The 17,634-nt window shown below is 32.2% G+C and overlaps 1 long non-coding RNA gene across 8 annotated transcripts; it reads left to right on the top strand.

Annotated features, from left to right (window-relative positions):
* The first annotated feature begins 2,057 nt into the window (after nt 1–2,057).
* Nucleotides 2,058–4,977, top strand: LOC145108539 (uncharacterized). Of its 8 annotated transcripts, none has more exons than XR_013708364.1 (3): nt 2,059–2,497; nt 2,792–4,598; nt 4,689–4,977. It is a non-coding gene; the product is annotated as an uncharacterized LOC145108539 (long non-coding RNA). The 8 variants fall into 8 exon arrangements; XR_013708362.1 differs by having other exon boundaries at nt 2,752–4,598; XR_013708363.1 differs by having other exon boundaries at nt 2,059–2,871; nt 2,988–4,598.
* The last annotated feature ends 12,657 nt before the right edge of the window (nt 4,978–17,634 follow it).

The following is a 17,634-nucleotide window of genomic DNA, read 5'->3' as shown; positions in this document are numbered from 1 at the left end:
TGAATTAATTGTTTATCACAATTGTATTGTTTATAATACTTGTGCAATCTTTGCTTGACAAGTTGCAATTTTTGACTCCTGAAATGGCACATGATGTGGAAGACTTGCAAGCCAGTGAATCACTTATAGTGCATGGATCCCTTGGATCTTGTATGCATACGTGGTCGTTTTGTGTTGTTTTAAGCACCTTAACATGAGAATACAACTTTTTTGTATTGATCTCCTGTTGAAAACGGTAAAAGCAGTCTTTGATTTCATTTAACTTCATAACACAATATTTAATGTATGGTTGACAGAGCCTTTTTGTATTGATATGTTTTCTTGTGCTTGAAATAGGTATTGTAGATACAAAAATGCTACTAGAACTATTCTCAATGTAACAAGAATGGCAAGAAAAGTAGGCTGAAATAGAATCCAAATAAAATTTCATTGTAAAATTTAGTGATTTAGAAAGAGCCAGAGATCTATTTTTCTTTCTCTTTGTAAATATTAGTCGTATGTTTGCATAGATACAAGTATATACGTCATTATGTGTCTAAAATTTTCTAATTTTACATTGATTATATAGGATAATGTTATGCGTTGAATTAAGTGTTATCTTGTGGGTATATATTTTTACTTCATTGTATTTTTGGCTTTTATTTTTAGTTAAAGTGATAGTTGATGAATTTGAAGTGATTGTCCCTTTTTTCTAGAAGTGGTTGTAACCATAATTAGACCTGGAAAACGTGTCGTGTCGTGTCGGGTTCATTTCATGCCAAGACATTAAACGAGATGAGAGTGCTTGACCACCCGACCCATTTAATTATCGTGTCGTGTCGTGTCAACCCGTTTATTTTCGTGACAATTTCATGTCAGGTTTCGGGTTAAGGTTTAAACCTTATAAATATAGTGTTTCATGTCGGGTTGAAACATTTTAAAGGTTGAAAAGTAAGAGTCATGGAGGAACAAAAATGAAAAAGTGAAATGCTGGATTTGGGAGGTGGAACCGAAAAAAAATTATACTCCCTCCGTCTCATATTTATTGTTCATTTTTGACTTTTGAAGTTTCTACTTTGATCTTAAATAGTTTTATTTGTGTTATAAATTACTTGATAAAATTTATAACAATGAAAAGTCATTTAAAACACAATCCATTCATATATTTTTGTGTTAAGTGTTATATATCAAAAACAATAATAATTATGGTCAAATTTGAAGAACAAAGACTTCAACAGTCAAAATTGGACAATAAATATGGGACGGAGGTAGTAGTAAGTTTAGAAAGCAAAATGGAAAGAGTTAAGAGTTAGGAAGCAAATGAGATAGGTAGTGAGGAGGAGTAAAATTAAATCACTTTGAAAGTTTGAGTTTTACTTTTAATTCTTGAATTTGGGCCACTAGAAATGTATAATATTGAAAAGATTTATAAAAATATGAAATATATATATATATATATATATATATATATAATTAAACGGGTCATCTTCGAGTTGAAAGTCTTGATTCTAACCCTACCTGTTTAGTTATCGTGTTGTGTCGTGTCAACCTGTGTACATAAACGGGTCGAAATCTCTGACCCTAACCCGCTAACTTCGTGTTGGGTTCGTGTCGGGTTGTCGTGTCGTGCCAGATTTTGTCAGGTCTAACCATAATGTATTGGCATTATACTGTTCTTATATATTTTTAATGTAATATATCCTGGTTTTGTTCATAGGAACCGAGATATATTACATTAATAAGCCCTGATAGTTTAACTGGGTTATACTACTTTTTACACATATTACTCGCCTATAAGAAACCCGGTTGAAAATCGTGTTATTTTAAGTTTTTAATCGGGTTCTTTTACTCATTTTGTAGTAGTGACATATATATATATATATATATATATATATATATATATATATATATATATATATATATTATCTTATTATATAAACCTTATTATTTCTAAAAATAGATTTAAGACTTTCAAATATTGAAGCTGAAAATACAAATAGTTAATGCCTAAAACAAAAATTGATGAGGATAAAATTTCCTTTTTCATTTGAGGTTTCAAACTGAAGTTATTCCCCTTTTTAATACCTGGTCGATAGATGGTGAATCTCTAGGCAAATATCTCGGTTTTTGACTTGGCCCGTCTCATTTGAATTCCCAGTAACCGTTTGCCATGATAACTGGAAAATAGAACCGCGCCACCACTAAACACCATTCACCAGTCGCCGCCTGCCTACAAAAACATTATGCTCACAATTGCACCATCACAACAACTCTCTCTCTCTCTCTCTCTCTCTCTCTCTCTCTCTCTCTCTTCCTTTTTTTCTCTCTTAGAAACCCTATACGGTACATAGAACATCAAGACATGTCTACCTTTAAACTCCACCAAGCGCCGCCATCAACCACCCAACTTTGGACTTCACGCTTTACATCACCACAACCATTGCATCAGTCATCACCGCCTTTTCCTCCTTCCCCACAGAGTCGACCTCCTTCTCCTTCTACATAGTAGTCATCTAAGGTACGTAATATGTTCAATTTTTTGCAACCCAGGGATGTTTGTTCTTTCATTACATCCCTAAAACTTACAAAGTTCATAAGTTTTGTCCAACACATAAAAATTGTCAACAAAAATAGGAATGATTTTTCTTTTTGATTTTGGGTTTTTATGATTTTTTGGTTTGCTGATTTTGGGGGTTTCCGACTAGAGCTTGAATGCTTTTGGGTTTTTCGTTGCATCTTGACAAATTTTATATGTTCGATTTTTGGTTTCAGGTTATATTATTATGTTATTTTTTAGGACTCTTGGTTTCAGGTTGTATTCGCAGGTAGATAATATTTTGTTGGATTTATCGATATCAGGTTCCTTCTAATGCTTTTATCAACTATCTCAAGGTAAAACGCACCACTATATCGACTTAAGGGATTTGAGTTCAAAATTTTGGTTCCATATCTTGTTCAGTTTCCTTATGTCTCCCTCAATATTGGATTTTTTTTTAACAATTATATAGATTAACAAAAACCCTAGCATCAAGAAGCTGTCAAATGGCCACCAGTTGCATGGTAAGTTTCCTTCAAGTTTATCTTCTATAATAATCATTCTCTAATCTAACCCTTTGGAATGTTAATAAATTATACCATCAACTTACATGCCATATCTTTCATGCTTCAGTACCTATTGTGTAATACAGAGACAAAAGGGAAACATGATTTAGGAATTTGAATTATATGTGTGATTTTTAGTCTTGGATACCTATAATCACTTTCTCATGCTAAATGTATGTGTAAAGCGTGGTGGCCTAAAGATGCCGGTTCCTAAGGGTTTCGTATTTCCTCAAATTGCTCTGATGGAGTAAATATATCCTTGGTGAGACCTTAGCCGTATCCATATGATATGGTAAATCTGTTCTCTAACCTTGGTTCATATGTGCAGGGATTAATTGAAGGTGAAAAAGGAAGTTTGAATGGAGCCTAATGGTTCAATCCTAAAATATTTTATAATCCCTCAAAAGTCAGGGTTGAAGAAATTGAATAACAAGGAAACAACTAGCATCAAACCAAAACTACCATGATTTTCAGTAACGCTTCCCCTGACACTCGCATGATATTTTATATTTGCTGCTTCTGCCAATTGTCCTTAAAATTGCAATTGTTATGGATATTTTAAACCTGCCTATTTTTTATTCTTCATATTTTAATAATAAGATTTATGTACGAACATGGTATATATGGAGCACGTGTGTATGATGGTGGAAATGATCTCTATGAACCAACATATGAGTTTTAAAGATGGTACATGTTTTTCACTTTGGGTCCTTACCCTTTATAGCTACTCAATATTCCATGTTTCTATCCCCTCTCTCTACGTGGGACACTTGCCTTCGCTTATTTAAATATTTTCTCAACCTGATATAAACCACACCATAAACCGATTTTGTTTTTTTTTTCTTTCTATGAAGCATGTGCTGGAGTTTTTAAGTTTGACTCTCCTGGACTTTGAGAGGGTCTCAAGAGCTTGATGTGAAATGTGAAAAAAACTGGTTAATGCTTGATTAGCTATGGTTGGAGTTTGTTGGAATCCTTTTCGCATATCTGAGTTCCTTTTGTCTTTCTAAACCCTAGAAAATGAGATTTCTTTTACATATTTTATGGTGTATAATCTTTAAAACTTATGATCTTTTTTGTTGTGCCTGTTACAGAAAATATGGTAACTAAATTGTCTTAAAAACTTGGAATAATGACATATTTTTCTTTGAAATTGAAGTCATTTGAGTTTTTGAGTCAAACGGAAGCATGTTTGTTTAATAAAATGGAACTCTTTTACGTATATGTGAAGGTTTGGTCTCTCCAGTCGACGCAATAAGTGGTTCTATGTTCCCCGTTTTGACCATCGATATGGAAAAATCATTAAAAACAATCGGCTGTAACTCTACATAGTTGATATGGCATGTATATATATTGACTATTTCCTTTTTCTTTTCTTCCTTTTAGAACAAGACATGGTAGCTTAGGGAGACTTCTATATGGTGTATAATATAGGTGATAATTTGAACTAAAGAAAACCATCGATGTGTGGTTGTTGCTAAGGAGAATCGAGGATCGGTTCATGCTTATCTTGCTAGGTGAGTTTCAAAATCTTTATTCTTTTTCATTTAATTTTCACTAGAAAAAGAGTTATTTTCTAAATGATGAATGTTTTCATATTTTTCCAGGTGTGGGATAGGGAAAGCAGCAGACGTCCTCCTTTTTCATAGAATATGCCACCACTAATGGAAAAATAAGATCGTATTAAGCTCATCTACACATCACACAAATGGTTAATTAAGAAAGTAGATTTTTATTTTTGAATGTGTTTCCGTGTGTGGAAAAAATAGAAATAACAATAGACTTTCTATTTTTGTCTGACACATCCAGCCACGCGAACAGAAATGGCATTGCACTTTCTGCTTTTCTTTCATTATGTCATCCTACCTTTTTTTTTATTTAATTTTTATTTTTATAGCTTTTTTCACTATACTAAAAGTTATTTTATGATTTTTTGATTTTTTTAGCTTAATAATTTCCCTTATAATAGCATTGTACTATCTATAACTCTATCCCAATGAATGGTCCCCTTATATATTGTCTGTGTTTTTTCTACCATTGAATTTGATATGATCTGTGTTTTTTGTGTCATAGGATTAAAATTTGAAGATGAGAAGTCCTATATTTAACGTATTAGTTTTTTTTTAGTTTATTTTTTTGTTTTTTAGATCAACGTTGTAAGTTGTATATTCTCAGAAATTTTTACTTATCTAAGATTTATTTTTAAAGATCTTTGGTAAAAGTTTCAACTAGATGTATAATGTATTTTTTATGTAAAAAATAAATATTGTTGTAAAATTTGTTTTACGAGAAGACATGGTTAGTTAAGAAGTATATTTTAATGGGGTTTTGGTCTTTTTTATAATATTATTTATAAAAGATTGGTTCTGTTTTTATTTTTTAAATGTATAAATAAAGACATTTTATGTTTAATAATGTTTCTTTTTATTTAAATATAAATATATATTTATCTTATTTTTAACTCAAAATAAAAGATTATTTATTTTTTACTTTAAAATAAAAAACATATTTTTTAATCAAAACCGTAAAAATAATTTATTATAAACAAACAACAAACTTGGTATATAAACTAAAACAATATAATAACTTTAATTGTAACTCAAAAAATAAACATAAATTTATTTTTAACCAAAAAGCAAATATTGTATAGCACATAATTTTATTTTTAACCAAAAAGTAAATACTTTAATTGTAACACTTTGAATTCTAACTCGTAACAAAAGAATCGTTGAATTGAAACTAAACTAATGATATTTATCGATATATTGTTTCTTATTTTTAATATGATATGTTTCATAAAAACAAGTTACTATGATATGTTTCCCATCTTAAACTATTCAATTGGCATCATATTGTTACATTGTCTTGAATCGAGTTCTTAACACACGGTTTATTTGGTTTAGTAAACTACTTGCACAAAACAATGAATCCAACTTTGACGTTATTTTTGATATAAATGTTACGTAGTTTAGTTTACTATGAAAAATGGTTATTTTTTAAGAAACATATCATATTAAAAATAAGAAACAATATTTTTTTGTCTTGTAACATTTTTAGTGCATCTTAAATTAAAAAGCCTTAGAATAATTTGAACATACAGTACAAGGATGACAATCATGAGTTTAAAATGCTTGTATAAGGATCGAACTTCCTGTTTTTTAATTTTGTTTTTATAAGTAATGACATTGTCATGATTTTTCACAAGTACTTTGCTTTAAGGAATTAAAGTTATCTGCCTTTGTTTATTAATAGCTATTGTAGTGCCAACATTACCTTAAACTCACCTTTGATGTTAGAGATGTTATCTGGTTCCGAACCTACCCGAACAGGAAGAACCAAATACTGAATTTGAACAAAAATTAGAATCGAAAATTGGTCCGGTTATACCAATATGCGATTGGTTTGGGTATTACCGGTTTTGGTATTAACCGGAAAGGACCAGAAAACATGTACACTTTGTATTGGAACCGAAAAGAACAAGAAAAACTAGGTTGTTTTGGTAAAAAAAAAAAACATGTATTCTATGCTATTTGGTACTCTTTTTAAACTCAGGGGCTATTTGATATTTTTTAACTAAAGGGGTTGTTTGCATTACTTAGTAAAGATAATCTTATAGCCTCATCCAGATTTTCTTCACAAATATTGGCTCCATAAAACACTCACAGTGGACTTGCAAACTCCCCGCAACCCACTTTTAATGATGTCATTGTGACACCGCCACTTCTTCTTTGGTTTTGTCTTTAACATATGATATATTAAATAAATATATTATATTACATAAAGGATTTTTTTTTGTCGACCTCATATTTTTTTTTGGTCGATCACAAAAACTAGAAGGCAGAAGAAAAGGATCGTGTGTGTGTTTGATTAGATGTAGGAAAAAAAATTAATCATTTAAATACCGTTGGAACCGATTAAGCCCAAAAATTGAAGAATCGGATCGAAATACCCGATAACCGAATAAGTCCAATTTACAAAACTTGGAACCGAGCCGGATAGCGTATTCGGTCCTAATTCGGTTCCGGTTTGGTTTTTCGGTCAAAATAGTAATTCCTACTTGATGCTAGAGTATATGCCTTTAGAATTTTGATAAAAATGTTGCTAAATATATAACTCTATAAAGTATATAAACAATAAATCTATAAAATAAATAAAAATTTGTTAAATATTTGGGAAATGGAAATATACTGTGTTTTTACATTGTTTTAGTTAGTAGCAATTAGGCATTTGGAATGGGAAATGGCAATGTGCTATTTTTTTTTTATCAATGTACGTTTAGTTAATATCGAATTCATACTATCTTTTATCAATGATGTTTTTTATCAATGTACTTTTAGTTAGCAGCATTTAACTCTTTGAAATGTGAAACGACAAGAAACTAAACATTGTCTGCCGAAAAAAATTATTCGCCGCCCGCCGCTTTGCGCGGGTAACGACTAGTATATATATATATATATATATATATATATATATATATATATATATATATATATATATATATATATATATATATGGAAAAGTTCAATAGAGAACCATAATTATTGGTTTTTCAAGGAACCAAATCTTTTTTTCAATTTCTAGAGCTTATTCTTTATCGAAAAAAAAATCTAAAAATATCTAAATTCATATATTAACATTGTGAATGTGAAAAATATTTTTCGGATTCACCGTGTGAATCCGAATTCACATTGTGAATTTTCAAAGATTCACATTGTGAATTTGACGTAAAACAAAATCAAATTTGATATCATTGGAAAAAGGATAAAAAGTTATGAATTTCTGTATGTTTAGTTTTTTTTTTTTTTTTTGATAAAAAATAATTTCTAAAAGTTGAAAAAAAGATTGGTTCCTTGGTTAATTATGGTTCTCTATTGAACCTCATCCTATATATATATATATATATATATATATATATATATATATATATATATATATATATATATATATATATATATATATAAATCTTAGTTAAGTGTAGTTAGATAATAAATGGTAGTTCATCTTATTACCATGTACCGTAAGATCATATCCATTCATTTATTTTAATCTAATGGCTAGAATTTGATCATACATTCATACAATACTTATGATTCACATTTGATCCTAGCCCTATATATATATATATATATATATATATATATATATATATATATATATATATATATATATATATATATATATATATATATATATATATATATATATATATATATATATATATATATATATATATAACGAAGCAACGAAATAAATCATTAGATGAATTTAAAGTAAAATGATTCAGAAGGAAAAATTCTCAAAAATAAAACATCTTCATGATTTATATTTAAGTAAATCAAGAAAAATTCACTTTTATGAGAATTTTAGTGAATAAAAACAAAATAGTTGTAAAAATTAATATTTTCTTTTTTGGGAATTATTTTGTTAATCATGTTATTTTTTATTCGTTTAGCGATTCATTTGATTTGCTCGCAAAAAAACAATTTACAGAACAACTAAAACGTTGAGAACACAAGAACAAATCGTAGCTTTTTAAATATTTCGATCTATGACTAATTGAATATAATTGAACCGGTCATTTAAGCAATGAATATAATTGAACCGGTCATTTAAGCAAATTAAAAGACTAATGATAAGAATATGTAACTTTTCAATGAGGATAAGGATATAACAGGAATTTCAAATAATTCTAGTAAATGGCATCTCCTACAAATTAGTTATTAGCAATGAAATCTCTATTTCTCTTATTAAACCTACGAATTGAAAGAAAGGACACAAACTCTAAATTAAAATTTTTCATCCCCACCTTCACAATCGACAGACCACCACCATCTTTGCTGATGACCATCACTACCAGGAGCAGACTCAAGTGGTTCCGAGGAGGTCTTAGGCCACTACTCCGCTTCACCTCTTGAAATATTCGTGCCACTACTCTATTACTTTTGGTCGAAAATATTTTTCTGGTGTCACCACTATCGAATGTTTCTACATCCACCACTGATCACCACCAGCATTAGCCTTCCTCGCCTCTCAATCGTACACCACTGTTGTTAACCTTCTTGACCTCATTTACCATAAAACATGCCACCGGCCACAACCTGCAATCAATTTACCTGACATCATACATATCATCCACTAGTTCACAACCCAATCTTGCCTAAAACAAAAAGATACGCATAAAATATTGTTTGCAGATTAGAATTCAATTGCTCCTGTTGATCAATTGAAAAAGAGAGAAGAGAGGCTAATTTGATTTTACTTGGGTTCTTGGTTTTTCGATCCGAAACACAGACGATGAAAAAAAGGATGTCAAATTTTCTTGTTTGGAGGCTGCGACAGAAGGAGATAAAGGATATACAAATAAGGGTCTACCACTCTATCTGTTTTGCTTAACTAACTTGGTCCATTCTTGTTTCTTATTTCTTTTAATGTTTTTAGGTAGTTAAAATGATACATATAGCACACGAATTTTTTAAGGTTGGCCATTTTAGTCACTTAAGTTTTTTTTTGTGGCTTTTTTAGGGAACCAAGTTGTGGGCAACCTGTCCTTTTAGTCCCCTTTACTCGTTTTAGCCGGTTTAGGGGACACATAGACAAAACTTAGGGCCCACCCATCTCTTTGATCTCTCTCTCTCTCACAGTTGAATGGTTGTTACCCAGAAACCAATTACCACCAGCATCTTCCTTTGTTCACCACCAACATCTTCTGCCAGCCATTATTACATTTTATCCAAGATCAGAAGAATAAAATCACACCCGGATCTGGAGCAAAATAAAGAAAAAAGAATAGGAACAAAATAAATTTGAGGAACAGAGCACCGAATGTGACTTCCATGGACAGAAGCTCAGTCATTGCGCCGAAGATGAAAATGAATGGGATGTACGACTTCTTGATATCCAAAAACAACCATCGTTTCATCTTCTTGTTCTTGACGAACAGATCTGGAAACCACTTTCTTTATCCAAGATTAATAGAAGCAAATACCACATGATTACCATGGTTCTTGTTTTTCACAAACAGATTTGGAAACCATCTCTTTTCAGTGACGAAATCCAAGATCCTTCATATGTTTTGAAACATGCAACTCAACCCCCATCATTTTGGATTCACCATATGCGATTTCACAATGTCTACCATCGTTTTGGTTGAGAGAGACTCTAAGTATCAAAATCATCTTTTATGTTCATCTGATTTTAACCCATATGCAAAGAAATCGACAAACCTCATATGCCAAGATCGAATTTTTTATAAACCTCATCTGTTGCCGGTCCATGAAACCCATTTGGGATCATTGAATTTCACCATGGCTTCCTTTATAATACCCACTCGCAGAGCTCCATTTTCAAAAAAAAGGGCCATCTAAAACCTAATGTGTAAAATATTTCTTCTCCTTAAAATCATAACATATTGTGTGATGGATAGATTGAGATTTCATTAGATTTGTTTAGGATTTTTTTCTAGGGTTTTCATTATAAATCAAGAACGGTAAGTATAGATTTGACTTTGGTTTTGGTTTCCTTTTAATTTGGTGCAGGTGTTAACGACGGTGGTTATCAGATCTGATTGGTGCTTCCTATATTATTTTGGATTTTCATATTTTGTGTGTGTGTGTGTGTATGAGAGAGAGAAAGAAAGAGAAGAGAGAGAGAGAGAGAGAGAGTTTAGAGACTGTGGGATCTTTTAATTTTTTTAATTTATTAAAATATAAAAATAAGTGAGCTGGCAAAGGGGTAACCGGGTTACCCTTTCGTTTTCTCAAAATGACATATTGGACCCGACAAAACCAATTTTGTTCCCTTAAAAGACACGGAAATAATATAAGGGATTGAATGTGATAACCCTAGAAAGTCCGTAGGCTATATGTGTCATTTTCTCTTTTAATTATATTATAAGATGTTTTGTTTAATCCATTTATTTGTTTTATGTTTTAAATTCATATATTTTACCATCAACATTTTGATATGTATTTATCATATTTCTTTGGATTTTATTAGTAGTTAGTTATTAGTTATTAGCTTTTTGCAATTAGTTATGGACGTTAAATGATTATGTAAACATAAACATATAATCATCCATTCATAAATGATTACATCATAATCAGTAAATTTGTCTACGTGTTATGGTTATTATGGATATAAGTGTAGACGTGAATAAAGATTTAAGGATGTCAATTGTTGTTTAAATATCATGCGAGATGGTCAAAATATATTCTCATTAAGGATTGATTGTGTAGAACCAACTGAGTTTGTGGTGTATCATTTGTATTTGAGGAGGCTAACCTAAAGGTTTGTGTGTCAACAAGTTGAAATGGAGAGAGAGGCTGCCTGGGAAGAAGTTCGAAGGCGTCGAAAACCATCGGCGAAAGAAATCAATGAAATCACCACGTATTTTGTTTCCAATGTACCAGAGGGTACCATGAAAGGGGAGATTAGAAAGGTGTTTAAGGATTCCGGGAGACTAACTGATGTGTTCATGGGGTTGAAAATTAGAAAAAATGGAAAGCACTACGCTTTCGTAAGATTCACGGGGGTACAAGACGTTAAAGAATTGGAGAGGAAACTTGATGGCTCGATTGTCAGAGGGCGAAGACTAGAGGTGAACTTGGCGATGTATGGAAGGAAAGACCCACCGGGTACAGGCAAGAAGATGAATCATGACAATCCCATATGGAAACAGAGAAACAATACCACCCAGCAGGTGCCGAGGTACAAGGAAGGATTCAGGGATCAGAGGACATTTGCAGAGGCCTTGGGTTACAATCGCCAGATTAAGAAAGATATTCCAATGGCCACCTACCCGCCACCACCACCACCTACTGTCATGCAAAGAGACCAGAGTATACTGAGTTGGCTTCGAAAAATTTCACTCATCGGAGAGGCAAGGTCACTCACACATCTGGGTCACCTTCCAAAGCTGTTACTCATCGAGGATGATGCCTACATAGAGTTCAAATACATTGGCGGTGTCACATCTGGCAAAATTAGGTTAAGATGTGAATTCCTAAACAATATAATCTCCTTGTATAAGCCCAAAAACTCGATCCAGTAAGCCAAACCCAATCATTTTGGGCCTTAACCCATAAATTCTCAACCTAATACCCTTATTGGACCAAGACTTCCTTATTGGGCCCTATTGGGCCGATAACTCCTTCAATTGGTCTTTTTGGGCCGAAAACCCTTCATTGGGCTCTAATGGGCCGAAAATTTCTTAATGAACCAAGAACTCTTTTAGGCCAAGCCCAAGATTTTCTTTATTTCCCTCTCCTATTAGACCAATCAGCCCATTTAAAAAAAATGAATAAATAAATAAGAAAAGAAAGAGAAGACAAATACAAGGGTTGACTTGGTGGTGCCACCTCCCTAATACCCACCATACAACAATGCAACTATCAAATCAAGGTTCCTATAAGACAAACACCTCCTTCCCCTCCTTCCCTCTCTTATTCATGGCCAATACACACACTCACACACTCCACAAGTCCCATTCTTCTTCACCAAACACTCAAGAAAACAACCTCCTTATTCTCTTCTAATTTTCGAGTTCATCATCTTCAAAGACCAATCCTAGGCTTTTTGGTAAGATCTACACTAAACTCAAGTGTTTTGTTTCATATTTATGCTTAGAACATTCAATTTACACACTTTGTTGTGTGTCAAACTTCTTAGAACACCCATATTTTCAAGATCTCTCCAAGTTGTTCAAGCTAGACTCAAAGTTTCTTCTTCATCTCCTCCTACACTTAGAAAATCCCCAAGGTGAGTTCATACCCCCTTGTTTTCGGTTTTATAGTGTTTTTGGGGGAGAATACAAGTGCTTTTGTGTTAGATCTATGTATATATGCATGTTTATGTGTTTAACTTTTAGATCTTTACTTGAAAATGAAGTTTATCACTTGGATCTTCATAAAAACCTTGAGAAAAGTATGTGTCCTCACATATAATACTTGTAAACTTGTAGATCTGGGATTTATCCACTTAAAATAGAAAAAACAAGTGTTGTGAACAAACTTAGATAACTTAAACTCAAAAATCAGCCCTTGACAGAAAAGTTTTAGTCCAATCTCGAACTGTTTTGACCTCCTTAATGGTAATATTTTTCAAAACTGTTTTACATGAAAAAAGTTCAGGTTATTACCTTTAAAATGACTACTCTCACGTTTTCATACGATTTTTCTACTATTTTTGGCGAATTTTACAAAACTGCCTATCAGATTTGAAATAATTTCGGACCAATCTGTGTAGGTGTGCAATTTCACACTTGTTAGAGGCCAATAAAAATTATGAGAAAAATTGTGAACAAAGTAGACAAAATTTCCAAACTTCCAGAATTTACGGATCCAAATTTCGACTTACGATGATTTTTCTACAAATTTTCCAACAACTAAGTCAGAAAAGCCAAAAACCAGAAAAATGTGTATTTCACAAAAATCAAGCCAAAAATGATATTTTTGACAAAAATGGGTATAAAATGTTATTTTTACCACAAACTAGTCATAAACACAAGTTTTGAACAAAATGGGGACTAAAGTGTTATTTTTACTATAATTGGGCCTTAATTGAAAACTTTGTGACTTATTGGGCCAAGAACGTCATTTTTACAAAAAGTGGGCTTTTTATATCAATTTTGTAAATAATCGAGCTAAAATAAACAAAACAATAACAAACGGGTTAAAAACGATTTTCTTATCCTTACTGGGCCTGGAAATAGTATACATGTTTAGTGGGCCTTAGTGTCCTTTTACATGTATATTGGGCTCAGGGTAGACATTCACATTCCTTTTGTGCCTGGAAATAATAGATACGTATAGTGGGCCTTAGTGGTCCACTTACATGTTTATTGGGCCTGAGAATGAGTTTTATATGTGTTCTTCTTTCTTTTCCATGTAAATTTTCGATTAAGGATCTAGTGAGACCTGTCGGTTGGCACCTTTGAGTGTACAATCGTAGCCTGTAGTTATAACCAGAGTTTCCTGAAGGGAAAGCGGGAGTTTGTGTATAGATCTATACGGGGGTGACACCCCACACGTGAGCTGTTCGCTACAGTTAGACTAGGCCAGTTTAGGGTGACAAAAACCTTATTCTATTCCGGCGGCGTCCCAAAGACGCAAAGACAGGCGAAATTGTCATTATTATGTATGGTTATAGCGACTCACTTAGAGGAATTAACGTTATAAGATTTACGGGAAACTATTTTATTTTCTTTATTAGGATAAAACAGGAAACTATTCTATTTTCTTTTTTGGGATAAAACAGGAAACTATTCTATTTTCTTTTTTGGGATAAAACAGGAAACTATTCTATTTTCTTTTTTGGGATAAAACAGGAAACCATTCTATTTTCTTTTTGGGGTAAAACACCGGGGTTGAGATTTCAGCATTATCTATTGCAGACAACATCGGGTTGTCTGGAAATCATTCTCTTTCTATTTTTGTAACCATTAACACACATGCATTAATATAAGATCGGACACAAATAATTCAAACCATTTCTTTTTAGAAAGTATCGGATATTTTTGAAAGCACTTTGAAAACGATTCTAAACAAGTACAAAAACCATTTTTATTCAAAACTGCTTATGAACTCACCAACTTTTTAGTTGATGCTTTTCAAAACGACTTGTATTCTCAGGAATTCCAGTAGCAGGTAATAAGTTCGACTATAAGATCAAGTGGTGCGACTTCAAGAAATTTTACTTTCTTACTTTTGTGTAACTGATGAACAAGATTCAATATGTAAACTATGTAAGTGTGTATTTCCAATGTATGATGTTTGGTTGCTATGTTTCATTCATATTCAATTGTTATGATACTGTACACGAAGTCATCCGCCCCCGGACGTTTCCGCCGTCCAGGTTCGGGGGTGTGACAGGTGGTCTCAAAGTACTACTACTCTTCAACGACTCGATCAAGGCCAGAAAGTTTAAGGAAGACAATAACAGATGGAAGGAGCACATGAGATGGGTTGAATGGGGAGATAAGATACAACCCACATTTGATAGGGTTGCATGGATACGGATTGTAGGACTGTTTGGTTGTCAAACCAACAAATAATGGGATAAAAATAATAACAATAAAATTCAAGTCACTGTTACTTCATACACTAGAGATAGTATAGAGTAAGCAGGGTCGGTCCACAGGAATACGGGACTTCTTATTTAGCCATATTCTCACACATCATACAAACAAAAATTAAAATGGGGGGTTGTGTTTGAACTCGAATTAAACTTCATAAATAAGCAAGATTGATAACAAAAAGCAGTCAAAGAAGTACATTTCCGATTCTGATTCCTATACATGTATTATGTTGAAAGATGTAATATGATTATAACTCATGTTCAATCTAGGTTGGTAATTTAGATATTAATAAACTCTAATATCCAAGTTGACAAAAGTATTTTATTCAAAACAAGTTCTTCAAATAAAACTTCATTTAATTGATTCAATCCAAACAAGCTCTTGGATCAAATCATTAAATGACATTAAGTTCTTGTAACAATTACCAACAATGTTCAACATTCCTCATAACCTTGGGATATGAACATTTAATCTTTGATTACACTGATTTTGATCTAATTACAACCAATCAAGTGCATGTTACTAACATCAAATCATAAAACATATACGAATTTCACAATTTGATTAACTAGATTGATAAGAACCCTAATTCATTGATCAAGTGAAAAGAGAACCAATCAAACATGTAATTAAGTCGAAATCAAAGATTACTAGATAATAAACATAAAGTCAAGTGCAAATTACAACTTAACAACAAACACTTAGGAATCCAGAATCAGAAATGATTGAGAAATTAGCCACACATGTCTAAGTTAACTACAAATCTAACAAGTATGATCTTCAAATCAACTTACAAAAAGCAAATTAAAGTGTTTCCAAAGTGTTAGATGATGATATGATACACCAAAATCGCCCCCCTACAGTTCCAAGTCGAAGTTCTGTTTGAATATATCAGAAGAACATCCTAAATCGGAAGTTAAGAATTTGAATTTCAATCAGATCACGTTACACGGCCCGTGTAACACATGCCTTGCCATTACACGGCCGTGTAATGACTCTGATGTGTTGAAAAGCTTCCAAAACACGGCCGCGTAACGTATGCCTTGCCAAAGCGCGGGCCGTGTAATGACTCTGTAAGATAGTCAATCTCCAATTTTCTTCATTTCTTCAATTTAGCTCCGAAAGTTCCGAAATTTCACCGAGAGCTTCCCTTGACCATCCTAAGCATGCTCCAATCTTCAAATAACCCTGAAACATCCACAAAAAATGGTGAAATATCGATAGATCCTCGATAATGTCCTTTAATGCAAAATGAATGAATATTATACTAAAAATGCAATGCAATGCTATAAATAAACATGAAATTAGCTTATGAAAAGGTGCAATTTATGCACCTAACAAATCTCCCCAAGATTGAACCTTTTCTTGTCCTCAAGAAAACAAAATAAAAATTAACCTTGGAAGAGATGAATGCAAATGCAAATGAAGAAATGCAAACATAGAAATAAAAAGAAAGAATGCCTCAAGTTATTTATCCCGACAACATAATCATGATTAAAGAGTTGTCAACCTATACCCCAAACAAATACGAATGTACTGCATTCCAAATCGGGACAGTAGAAGACTTGGAACACAAAGATTTGCCAACCACTTGGATTAATTGCATAGAACCATAGTATAAGGCATCTGCTAGTAACTTTTATTGTCAAGGTAGGTGCATCTCAATCTATAGGGCGTGCTCACTGAAGCACTCAACTCGTGTATGCACTCATTTCACAAGATGTGTGAACTCACTCCTATCAAAGAATCTACACTCGTTATTTAAGGTGGAGGGCACTCGGCGTCGGTAAGGCATATCCCATTCTTCTTAGTTTTCTCCCCATGATCTTCAATAGCTTGTGGTTGCACAATCTTCATATCTTCTTCCAAAATCCGTGTCAACTCTCGGTAATCCACAATAGGAGATAAATCCATAACCATATCAGGAGCGCAAAAGAAATATACAACAACAACAAATATACAAAATAGAATCATATAATCATAATTATTGGCTTCAAAATAAACTTCTAATGCTAAACAAGCCAACAAAATCAAACACAAACGAATTTCCTATAAAATATCATCATGAAAAATCTGGAAAGGCTTGGTTCGGTTCTTTTTTTTTTGATAACTTGATAAATTGATTTTTGAAGAACTCTTTATAAATGACAAATACTTGTTGAGATTTGACTTTGAAATTCGTCATTTTGATGATCTCACGGTTTTTGACTTTGGAAAACAAATTGGTTTAAAATAACGATAAACTTCTAATATTTACAACTAGAAAACTAGAATGAAAATAATAAACAACTTTAACAACTATTCTTTGGACACATTGATTTGACTTTAAAATGCAAAAAGACTAATGTCAAAAAAGCTGCATAAATCCTATTATTATTATTATTATTTTTTTTTTCGAACCAATCTTTTTGAACCAAGCGAAGATCATGTATAATCCAACAAAAAGTCAATTTGTCTAAACTAAATATTACAAAACAAAA

The sequence above is a fragment of the Lactuca virosa genome, chromosome 4 (genome assembly GCF_052849685.1).
Source record: "Lactuca virosa cultivar CGN04683 chromosome 4, Lactuca_virosa_CGN04683_v6, whole genome shotgun sequence".
Lineage (NCBI taxonomy): Eukaryota > Viridiplantae > Streptophyta > Magnoliopsida > Asterales > Asteraceae > Lactuca > Lactuca virosa.
The sequence above is the reverse complement of the archived record's forward strand: the minus strand, read 5'-3'. Positions and strand labels throughout refer to the sequence as shown.